Below are 12,696 nucleotides of genomic sequence, written 5' to 3'. Positions count from 1 at the left end.
TTAACACGTATTGCTTGTTACCGAATACTACTGTTGTACATTTAATATCCACTAGCAGATTTCGTCGCATTTGCACAAATTCTGTCATGTTACTGTGGTCTTTTTAAAAGTCAATAAATATGTGTGTAAAGTGTACATGTTTGTTTCACTGTAGATCTGTTTAAGACCTCCTAGAAACACCTAATTTCATCCCACAGCATTAATTAATAAGCTGTGTAGAAGCTGTTTAGCCATAAGTAAAGGCCTTTCATAAAGCGGCTGTCATGATAAACCTGAATCTGAAAGTACCTTTAGGATCTTTTCTTTGGGGTTCTAATCTCCCCGTGTGTACATGCACTGAAAATCCTTAGGCTGGAGCCATCTGGAAGCTCTGTGCCTGTACATATAAAGAGAACTCAATAGGAAACTAGGCTGAGAAACATTATTTAGATGGTTGTTTAATTGTTGTTTAAAGCCTGAAATGGACACAATGCCCAAGGGACCTTGTTTCTAACACACACACACAACAACACACATTCCTTGTTTCTCACACACACCCACACACACCCACACACACACATATTCAGGTCTTTAAAAAATGGCTTGCTCTGGACATTTATAATGCTGAGGCCACAGCGCTATCTATAGCCCCAGACATTCCTGCTTCATAGATAACAACCATAAGGGAGATAAAACTGGGGGGTGGAGGGGGGCATGGGCCCCAAAAGTTCAAACACCCTCTAACACATGACCACACGAACAGGGGGGCGGGGCGGGGGCACATATTCTGTACATGTCATCAGGTCATAAGGTCAGCAATCAATCAATTTTGACACCCCTTGGAGGCTTGGTGCAAGTACAAAGAAAAAGTACCAAAGTCAACCATGGGTGGCTGTTAACTAAAATAATGGCAATTCGTGTAGTTTTGACTTAGTGGTTGTTTCTTTACTAACTAGGAAAACTCAACAGTGTGTAAGTCTGAGAAACATTATTGAGCTGGTTGGTTTATTGTTGTTGAAAGCTTGAAATGTACACACATTGAGAAGTGATTTTGCAGCAACAGTTTTAAAGTGGGTAATCGTATCATATATATATATATATATATCCTTGCATGTTTGAATTAGAGCTCCTTTAAAGTGTTTTAGATGATGATAATAATGTTATATTATTTTTATAATAATACATATCTGCAAACCAAATGTATTTCTGAAAACCCCTTTTTGCATCTTCAATAGTTGTAGATGTTCCAACGTTCGTAGACCTTTCATACAAAAAGACCTAATACTGTCTGTTTCATCGGTTCCTCCGATACAGGATATTTGGTTTAGAGAACAAAGGCTATGAATTCAAACAACAGGAGGGGATGTCGTGACATTCTGTCTGCAACCGGGTTGGGGGGGGTCACCGGCCGCAGATTAGAGGTATCTATGTTTAACCCCGGTGGTCGGCTGATATCTCGACATGCCTTATGCATGATAGTGCACACCTTGGTTTCAAACGATTCTCTACAGATAGAATGGGGCTACATGCTTGGGCCCCTGTTGAACACACACCCCACCCTTTGTTTTTGAAACAAACACACACACACACACACTCCTGCTGCTCCGTCACACGCACACTCATGCACGCACCCTGATTTTCCGTGTCTTTTTTCTTCGTGACAGACCGGGGTGATGTCGTGAAAGGACATTTTCCTATCGTTAAAGGGTGAGATACATTTTTTAAACCAGTGATTTAATTCCAAAATATTTAGTACATACGTTTTAAAGACGTGTTAGAATTAATGACCAAATTGTACTACTATTTAAACAAGAATCATTAGTATTTTATGTAAAAACATTGGAGGCCTACAGTTGTACCGCACACTCACGCACGCACGCACCCGGATTTTCTGTATTTTTTTCTTCGTGACAGACGTGGTTGATGGCTGGAAAGGACATTTTCCTTCGTTAAAGGGTGAGATACTGTTTTAAAACAATAGATTTAAGACCCAAAATATATAGTACTAACTTTTTAAAGACATGTTCGAATTAATTAGCAAATTGTACTACTATTTAAACATGCATCATTAGTGTTTTTATGTAAAAATATTGGAGACCTACAGTTGTACATTATTACAAACTTTATAACATACCATTGTAGGAAAGACTATAAATTGCTTCTGAGAATCTACGTCTAACAGTCGCTTCCCAATCACCTATGTCCAGTAGCCTTCAGAAATATCTATTAGGAGGGATTCCCTTATTCACATCTCTTTTTTAATCTGTCCTGGCAGCTAAATATTCGGGGCTGTGTGTTTGTGCTAAAGCTGTGGTAACAGTGTTAAAGTATATGCTCCATGTTCTGTCCCTAACTAGGAGGTGTTTCGAGACATGTTTTGTTTTATAATGGTTACATGTTCAGTACACACCCCTGCATTCTATATTATAAAGTAGGCTGTTGGTCTTTGAGGTCCGTTATGTCAATTTGCCTTTATACATCTCATTGACCTACTGTCAACTCCCTCAGTTGTAAACATCTGCAATAATCATTAGACGTACGCGTCAGAGTTATCATACCCCGTGTCGGGGTTTGTACAGAGTTGGTTAAATCCGCTCTTTTGCTCCCCGTTTACATGGCTAATAATCTCCAAGCTGCTCTAAGCGGTGTTGTTTGTGTGAATATTGTTTTCCATAAAGTTAATAACCCCCCCTAAAACGAAATATGAAATGACCTCTTCCCCTATCGTTAAAGCGTGAGATACATTTTTAAAACCAGTGATTAAATTCAAAATATTTAGTACATACATTTTAACACATGTTATAATTCCAAAATGTTTACTATTTCTTACAGATAAAGGGTCCTGTTAGCCCCGACCTGTAACTGACAGTTAGACTTACAGGTTATGTCGTTGTCTTTTGTTTGTATTGTTTATGTGAAAACCGCAAAGGGAAAATGATAATACAAGCGAACTACGTAGCTAATACTGTTGTAACGGGATCCTTATTGTAGCAACACACTTTTGTAGGGAAGGCAATCCTGCGCTGCGTTAGCTAAGTTTTCATGTCATCGGGTGTAGTTCATAAAGGTTGAAGAGTGTATGTTAGGATGAAGTGTGAATTCATGCCAGGAATAATAAGTGTGAAGTTTGATTTCCTCCCTTCTGTAATAAGCAGCCAATGAGGTATTTTTTCCTTTATTCATGTGTTTAATCTGAACTCGTTATACGCCGGTTAAACTGTTATGTATGTAAGCACTTCAGAGTTATACCAAGCTAATAAGTCACTCCTAAGATAATGTTGTAAGAGTGTGCTTAACTGTATTTTTAATTTACTTTATAGTTCTCACTGAAGGGGATAATTCTCACTGAAACTACAGAATAAAGCCGCCAGTTAAAATCATGGAACGGTTGTGCTCGTGGTTACTGAAGGGAGCTACAAGATCATTATTCGTTTCGAATTCACCAACTCAAAGACGCTTGCCCGCTCCATCATAACTCCGTAAGTTTTCCCTCCCTGTGTAGATCAAACGTCCTGCCTGTAAATCCTGGGTATGCCCACATCATTAATGAATAAGATGTGTAGAAAACTGTTTAGCCATAGTTAAAGGCCTTTCATAAAGAGCCTGTCATGATTGCCTGTGCCTCATGTTTAACACGTATTGCTTGTTACCGAATACTACTGTTGTACATTTAATATCTACTAGCAGATTTCGTCGCATTTGCACAAATTCTGTCATGTTACTGTGGTCTTTTTAAAAGTCAATAAATATGTGTGTAGAGTGTACATGTTTGTTTCACTGTAGATCTGTTTAAGACCTCCTAGAAACACCTAATTAAAGGCCTTTCATAAAGAGGCGGTCATGATTGCATGTGCCTCATGTTTAACACGTATTGCTTATTACAGAATACTACTGTTGTACATTTAATATCCCCTAGCAGATTTCGTTGCCTTTGCACAAATTCTGTCATGTTACTGTGGTCTTTTTAAATGTCAATAAATATGTGTGTAAAGTGTACATGTTTGTTTCACTGTAGATCTGTTTAAGACCTCCTAGAAACACCTAATTTCATCCCACAGCATTAATTAATAAGCTGTGTAGAAGCTGTTTAGCCATAAGTAAAGGCCTTTCATAAAGCGGCTGTCATGATAAACCTGAATCTGAAAGTACCTTTAGGATCTTTTCTTTGGGGTTCTAATCTCCCCGTGTGTACATGCACTGAAAATCCTTAGGCTGGAGCCATCTGGAAGCTCTGTGCCTGTACATATAAAGAGAACTCAATAGGAAACTAGGCTGAGAAACATTATTTAGATGGCTGTTTAATTGTTGTTTAAAGCCTGAAATGGACACAATGCCCAAGGGACCTTGTTTCTAACACACACACACACACCCACACACATTCCTTGTTTCTCACACACACCCACACACACACACACACATATTCAGGTCTTAAAATGGCTTGTTCTGGACATTTATAATGCCTATGTCCCAGCGCTATCTATAGCCCCAGACATTCCTGCTTCATAGATAACAACCATAAGGGAGATAAAACTGGGGGTGGAGGGGGCATGGGCCCCAAAAGTTCAAACACCCTCTAACACATGACCACACGAACAGGGGGCGGGGCGGGGGCACATATTCAGTACACGTCATCAGGTCATAAGGTCAGCAATCAATCAATTTTGACACATGCCGTATCCTATTACTCTCTAAAGTAGACTAGGTTATAATGTATAGTAGTGGTTTGTTAGTGATATGTAGATGTTATATTATGTAAAGTAGACTAGGTTATAATGTATAGTAGTGGGTTGTTAGTGATATGTTATATTATGTAAAGTAGACTAGGTTATAATGCATAGTAGTGGGTTGTTAGTGTTATGTAGATGTTATATTATGTAAAGTAGACTAGGTTATAATGTATAGTAGTGGGTTGTTAGTGATATGTAGATGTTATATTATGTAAAGTAGACTAGGTTATAATGTATAGTAGTGGGTTGTTAGTGATGTGTAGATGTTATATTATGTAAAGTAGACTAGGTTATAATGTATAGTAGTGGGTTGTTAGTGATATGTTATATTATGTAAAGTAGACTAGGTTATAATGTATAGTAGTGGGTTGTTATTGATATGTTATATTATGTAAAGTAGACTAGGTTATAATGTATAGTAGTGGGTTGTTAGTGATATGTAGATGTTATATTATGTAAAGTAGACTAAGTTATAATACATAGATGTGGGTTGGTAGTGATATGTAGATGTTATATTATGTAAAGTAGACTAGGTTATAATGTATAGTAGTGGGTTGGTAGTGATATGTAGATGTTATATTATGTAAAGTAGACTAGGTTATAATGTATAGCAGTGGGTTGTTAGTGATATATATATGTTATATTATGTAAAGTAGACTAGGTTATAATGTATAGTAGTGGGTTGTTATTGATATGTTATATTATGTAAAGTAGACTAGGTTATAATGTATAGTAGCAGTTTGTTAGTGATATGCAGATCAAGGTCTATACCTCAGCTATAGCCTACATATCATAAATAACCAGCCTAAACCTGTTCAGATCAGTTCACATAATGTTATAGTCCTTCCAGTAGCAGGACAGAATGTCCACTATATATACAAAAGTATGTGGACACCCCTTCAAATTAGTGGATTCGGCTATTTCAGCCACACCCGTTGCAGACAGGTGTATAAAATCGAGCAGACCGCCATGCAATCTACATCTACAACGGCTCAACTGTGAAGAAATAGGATGTGAAGTGAAGTGGAAACATTTAGGAGCAACAACGGCTCAACCGTGAAGTGGTAGGCCACACAAGTTCACAGAACGGGACCACCGAGTGCAGAGGCACAGAAAAACGGTCTGTCCTCGGTTGCAACACTCAATACCAAGTTCTGCAACGTCAGCAAAATAACTGTTTCGTCGGAAGCTTCATGAAATGAGTTTCCATCGCCGAGCAGCCACATACAAGATAACCATGTGCAATGCCAAGCATCGGCTTGATTGGTGTAAAGATTCTTTGGAGTTATGAATCACACTTCACCATCTGGCAGTCCGACAGAAGAATCTGGGTTTGGCGGATGCCTCGAAAACGCTACCTGCCCGAATGCATAGTGCCAACTGTAAAGTTTGGTGGAGGAGTAATAATGGTCTGGGGCTGTTTTTCCTTAGTGCTAGTGAAGATAAATCTTAACGCTACAGTATAAAATTACATTCTAGACGATTCTGTGCTTCCAACTTTGTGGCAACAGTTTGGGAAAGGCCCTTTCCAGTTTCAGCATGACAATGTCCCCGTGCACAAAGCCAGGTCCATACAGAAATGGCTTGTCGAGATCGGTGTGGAAGAACTTGACTGGCCTGCACAGAGCCCTGACCTCAACCCCATCGAACACCTTTGGGATGAATTGGAACGCTGACTTCGAGCCAGGCCTAATCACCCAACATCAGTGCCCAACCTCCCTAATGCTCTTGTGGCTGAACGGAAGCAAGTCCCCGCAGCAATGTTCCAACATCTACTGGAAAGCCTTCCCAGAAGAGTGGAGGCTGTTCTTGCAGCAAAGGGGGGACCAACTCCATAGGAACGCCTATGATTTTGGAATGATATGTTCGACTAGCAGGTGTCCACATACTTTTGGTCATGTTGTATATATAGCCTAATCTAAATAATATAATATAGTGTAATCTAAATCAAGTCAAATGTTATTGGTCACAATGTCTGAGCAGCATAGACTAAGATACAGTATAATAGTATAGAATACAGTATATACATATGAGATGAGTAATACATAGACTAAGATACAGTAGAATAGTATAGAATACAGTATATACATATGAGATGAGTAATGCATAGACTAAGATACAGTAGAATAGTATAGAATACAGTACATATATATGAGATGAGTAATGCATAGACTAAGGTACAGTAGAATAGTATAGAATACAGTATATACATATGAGATGAGTAATGCATAGACTAAGATACAGTAGAATAGTATAGAATACAGTATATACATATGAGATGAGTAATACATAGACTAAGATACAGTAGAATAGTATAGAATACAGTATATACATATGAGATGAGTAATGCATAGACTAAGATACAGTAGAATAGTATAGAATACAGTATATACATATGAGATGAGTAATGCATAGACTAAGATACAGTAGAATAGTATAGAATACAGTATATACATATGAGATGAGTAATGCATAGACTAAGATACAGTAGAATAGTATAGAATACAGTATATACATATGAGATGAGTAATGCATAGACTAAGGTACAGTAGAATAGTATAGAATACAGTAGAATAGTATAGAATACAGTATCTACATATGAGATGAGTAATGCATAGACTAAGATACAGTAGAATAGTATAGAATACAGTATATACATATGAGATGAGTAATGCATAGACTAAGGTACAGTAGAATAGTATAGAATACAGTAGAATAGTATAGAATACAGTATCTACATATGAGATGAGTAATGCATAGACTAAGGTACAGTAGAATAGTATAGAATACAGTAGAATAGTATAGAATACAGTATATACATATGAGATGAGTAATGCATAGACTAAGGTACAGTAGAATAGTATAGAATACAGTAGAATAGTATAGAATACAGTATCTACATATGAGATGAGTAATACATAGACTAAGGTACAGTAGAATAGTATAGAATACAGTATATACATATGAGATGAGTAATACATAGACTAAGGTACAGTAGAATAGTATAGAATACAGTATATACAAGATCCAATCCCCGAGCTGACAAGGTAAAAATCTGCTCTTCTACTCCTGAACAAGGCAGTTAACCCACTGATCCTAGAGGCCGTCACTGAAAATAAGAATTTGTTGTAAACTGACTTGGCTAGTTAAATAAAGTTAAAATGAAATAAAAAATCAACACATTAATCTGTCTTCTAATGCAGTGGTGTAAAGTCAGTGAGTAAAAATACTTCTTGTAATTTAAGTTGTTTTAGGGGAATCTATCCTTTACATATTTATATTTTTAACAACTTTTACTTTTACTTCACTACAGTCATAAAGAAAATGATGTACTTTTTACTCCAGACATTTTCCCCGACACCCAAAAGTTGTCGTCACATTTTGAATGTTTAGCAGGACAGAAAATTGTTCAATTTGCAGAATTATCAAGAGAACAACCCTGATCATCCCTACTGCCTCTGATCTGGAGGACTCACTAAACAGACAACATCCCTGATCATCCCTACTGCCTCTGATCTGGCAGACTCACTAAACAGACAACATCCCTGATCATCCCTACTGCCTCTGATCTGGCAGACTCACTAAACAGACAACATCCCTGATCATCCCTACTGCCTCTGATCTGGAGGACTCACTAAACAGAGAACAACCCTGATCATCCCTACTGCCTCTGATCTGGCAGACTCACTAAACAGAGAACAACCCTGATCATCCCTACTGCCTCTGATCTGACAGACTCACTAAACAGAGAACAACCCTGATCATCCCTACTGCCTCTGATCTGGCAGACTCACTAAACAGACAACATCCCTGATCATCCCTACTGCCTCTGATCTGGCAGACTCACTAAACAGAGAACAACCCTGATCATCCCTACTGCCTCTGATCTGGCAGACTCACTAAACAGAGAACAACCCTGATCATCCCTACTGCCTCTTATCTGGCAGACTCACTAAACAGAGAACAACCCTGGTCATCCCTACTGCCTCTGATCTGGCAGACTCACTAAACAGAGAACAACCCTGATCATCCCTACTGCCTCTGATCTGGCAGACTCACTAAACAGAGAACAACCCTGATCATCCCTACTGCCTCTGATCTGGCAGACTCACTAAACAGAGAACAACCCTGATCATCCCTACTGCCTCTGATCTGGCAGACTCACTAAACAGAGAACAACCCTGATCATCCCTACTGCCTCTTATCTGGCAGACTCACTAAACAGAGAACATCCCTGATCATCCCTACTGCCTCTTATCTGGCAGACTCACTAAACAGAGAACATCCCTGATCATCCCTACTGCCTCTTATCTGGCAGACTCACTAACCAGAGAACATCCCTGATCATCCCTACTGCCTCTTATCTGGCAGACTCACTAAACAGAGAACATCCCTGGTCATCCCTACTACCTCTTATCTGGCAGACTCACTAAACAGAGAACATCCCTGGTCCTCCCTACTGCCTCTTATCTGGCAGACTCACTAAACAGAGAACATCCCTGGTCATCCCTACTGCCTCTGATCTGGCAGACTCACTAAACAGAGAACATCCCTGGTCCTCCCTACTGCCTCTTATCTGGCAGACTCACTAAACAGAGAACATCCCTGGTCATCCCTACTGCCTCTTATCTGGCAGACTCACTAAACAGAGAACATCCCTGGTCCTCCCTACTGCCTCTTATCTGGCAGACTCACTAAACAGAGAACATCCCTGGTCCTCCCTACTGCCTCTTATCTGGCAGACTCACTAAACAGAGAACATCCCTGGTCCTCCCTACTGCCTCTTATCTGGCAGACTCACTAAACACAAATGCTTTGTTTTTAAATGATGTCTGAGTGTTGGAGTGTGACCCTGGCTATCCGTAAATTAAAATAACAAGAACATTGTGCAGTCTGGATTGATTAATAGGAATTTTCAATTATTACAACTTTAATTTTACTTTGATATTTAATTATATTTCAAACCAAATACTTTTAGACTTTTACTAAAGTAGTATTTTACTGGGTGACTTTCACTTTTACTTGAGTCATTTTCTATTATTTTCTATTTTCGCCAGCAGCATACCACCCTGCATACCACCCTGCATACCACTGCTGGCTTGCTTCTGAAGCTAAGCAGGGTTGGTCTTGGTCAGTTCCTGGATGGGAGACCAGATGCTGCTGGAAGTGGTATTGGAGGGCGTGATTGGAGTGATTGCGGACACTGCCCTGTGTAGGGTGCTGTCTTTCGGATGGGACGTTAAACGGGTGTCCTGACTCTCTGAGGTCATTAAAGATCCCATGGCACTTATCCTAAGAGTAGGGGTGTTAACCCCGGTGTCCTGGCTAAATTCCCAATCTGGCCCTCAAACCATCACGGTTACCTAATAATCCCCAGGTAACAATTGGCTCATTCATCCCCCTCCTCTCCCCTGTAACTATTCCCCAGGTCGTTGCTGCAAATGAGAACGTTCTCAGTCAACTTACCTGGTAAAACAATGGATAAAACAAATAAAAAAAGGTATCTTTACTTTTATGAGTAAAAAGTATGAAAGTACTTTTTCCACCACTGTTCTAACGTTCCATATGAGACACAGTTTCAACAGACATTCTGGAACTGAGTTCTGTTTCCACCACTGTTCTAACGTTCCATATGAGACACAGTTTCAACAGACATTCTGGAACTGAGTTCTGTTTCCACCACTGTTCTAACGTTCCATATGAGACACAGTTTCAACAGACATTCTGGAACTGAGTTCTGTTTCCACCACTGTTCTAACGTTCCATATGAGAGACAGTTTCAACAGACAATCTGGGACTGAGTTCTGTTTCCATCACTGTTCTAACGTTCCATATGAGAGACAGTTTCAACAGACAATCTGGGACTGAGTTCTGTTTCCACCACTGTTCTAACGTTCCATATGAGACACAGTTTCAACAGACATTCTGGAACTGAGTTCTGTTTCCACCACTGTTCTAACGTTCCATATGAGACACAGTTTCAACAGACATTCTGGAACTGAGTTCTGTTTCCACCACTGTTCTAACGTTCCATATGAGACACAGTTTCAACAGAAATTCTGGAACTGAGTTCTGTTTCCACCACTGTTCTAACGTTCCATATGAGACACAGTTTCAACAGACATTCTGGAACTGCGTCGGCTACAAAGTTACTTTCAATTTCATATCAGTAAATAAAGTAACGGTCACTGGGTGAATTAGTTTTGCATTGCCCGGCTCCCCGGGGGGGCAGAGTTTAAGCATTTTACATCATTCCATTGGTCCATAAAATATATGTCCACCCACCTGTAGCACCGGGCTGTAGCACCGGGCCATGCAAAACAAACTTCCCACTGTCGCAGTGACACAGAGTTCTAATCCCAGACGAGTTTCTTCAAGACATCTCTCTTACATTATTTTTGATAAACATATAATTTACTCGAAACCAAGTTTAGCTGTGTTTATTTCCTCCAAAATGTGAGTTACTGTAGGACTTTAATAATTGTAAGCAGACCTACAAACTCAAAAGGTTTTAATTTGAGAATGTTCATTTGTTTGCCTCAAATATTAAACTGTCTTCAAATATGTGATGATTAGTTGAATCAGGTGTGTAAGTGCTGGTAAGAACAAAAGGATGGAGAAACCCTGAGATAAACATAAAACGATATCATTGAAAAGCTCCTCCACCATCTTTACCAGACGTTTTACTGATAACATGTCGGACTACTGATTAGTTTACACTTTGAAAACTGCTGTCTGTCAGCAACTCAGCTCAAGTAGCAGTTCTACTAACTAGTAATATCTCATTCCACGTATTAATTATCTTATTCTGTCCATTAGAATAGATTATTGTTCAGAAATACTTACTTTATTTTTCAATAATCTCCATATAGTGTTTTCTGCTCTGTCGTCTCAAAATGGATCCTGAACAAAAGAACAACTTTACTTTCTGTTTCAGCTCAGCCGCCTCCCCACCCTGATAATAAAGTGTTATATTGGTATCTTCCACTAGATGGCAGTAAACACCTGCTGTAACTAGACTTTACAACTCTGTGTTCTGTTTCATACAGGTAGTGTCCCAGAGTTGGAGTGGTGATCTAGGATCAGGTCTCCCTCCATGTAATCTGATTCATTATGATCTAGGATCATGTCCCTCCTCTCCATGTAATCTGATTCATTATGATTGTTTTGTCTCATGTCTCTTTATATTCATGTAGCCTGGGGGAAATGTAGCTGTATTGAAATCACCTTGTTTTATAACCTTCTTTGTTTCTCAGCAGTACTTCAGTCCCAGTCTCATGTCATCTTCAATGGGATCAGTCCCAGTCTCATGTCATCTTCAATGGGATCAGTCCCAGTCTCATGTCACCTTCAATGGGATCAGTCCCAGTCTCAAATTCATCATGGGGGCAATTCTCATCTAAGTTGCCGCTTAAAAGCTCTGTGTGGTTTTGTTAGATGTGTGACCGATAGAAGCTGAAACATCTATTTGTTTTTCCACACCAATTAACTCCACAGGTAGTTAGAACATGTGGTTCATGCTGGTGATAGAGGCCAATATGTGTGAGTAGTCTGGACACAGATAATGTTTGCTCGTTGCAAAGTGGACAATTGAATAGAGTTGGCATTCTTCAGAAAGATTGTGAACCTTGGAATGATGGGATGGAATCATGGAGATCATTGGTACTCAGACACTTGCAGACATCATCAAGGGACCAGTCTTCCACAGCCACTTAATTCAAGTTGACACTAAAAGCAGAAGTGAAATGTATTAGTGTTGAGGCTAAAACAAAACCTATCCCACTCTCTCCAGACAACCACCTTTCCTCCTAATTAGTATTCATGGTTGTTCCATATCGAAGCAGAGCTTGTCAGGAAAGGTGAAGATGTCTGTCTCTTATTTATCTGACTCCATATTTCTTAGTTTGGGACATTATGGGATTCTGCAGTCCCGCATTTAAGTGTTGACTCAGATAATATGATGCTCCAAATGGGGCATTAAGTTCTTCTT

At 39.3% G+C, this 12,696-nt stretch overlaps 1 protein-coding gene across 3 annotated transcripts in view; it reads right to left on the bottom strand.

Moving 5' to 3' along the window:
* The window catches only part of LOC135569860 (NACHT, LRR and PYD domains-containing protein 3-like), a 107,647-nt gene extending 95,921 nt beyond the window's left edge, over positions 1–11,726 (bottom strand). For 2 of the 3 annotated variants that reach the window (XM_065016066.1, XM_065016065.1), the window contains exon 1: positions 11,553–11,726. The gene's annotated coding sequence lies outside the window, so the exon portion shown is untranslated. The remainder of the gene's footprint in view (positions 1–11,552) is intronic. The other variant, XM_065016068.1, reaches the window with a different exon arrangement.
* Positions 11,727–12,696: the final 970 nt, after the last annotated feature.

Source organism: Oncorhynchus nerka, unplaced genomic scaffold (assembly GCF_034236695.1).
Source record: "Oncorhynchus nerka isolate Pitt River unplaced genomic scaffold, Oner_Uvic_2.0 unplaced_scaffold_1158, whole genome shotgun sequence".
Classification (NCBI taxonomy): domain Eukaryota; kingdom Metazoa; phylum Chordata; class Actinopteri; order Salmoniformes; family Salmonidae; genus Oncorhynchus; species Oncorhynchus nerka.
Note: the sequence above shows the minus strand (reverse complement) of the source record. Positions and strands in the feature narration are given on the sequence as shown.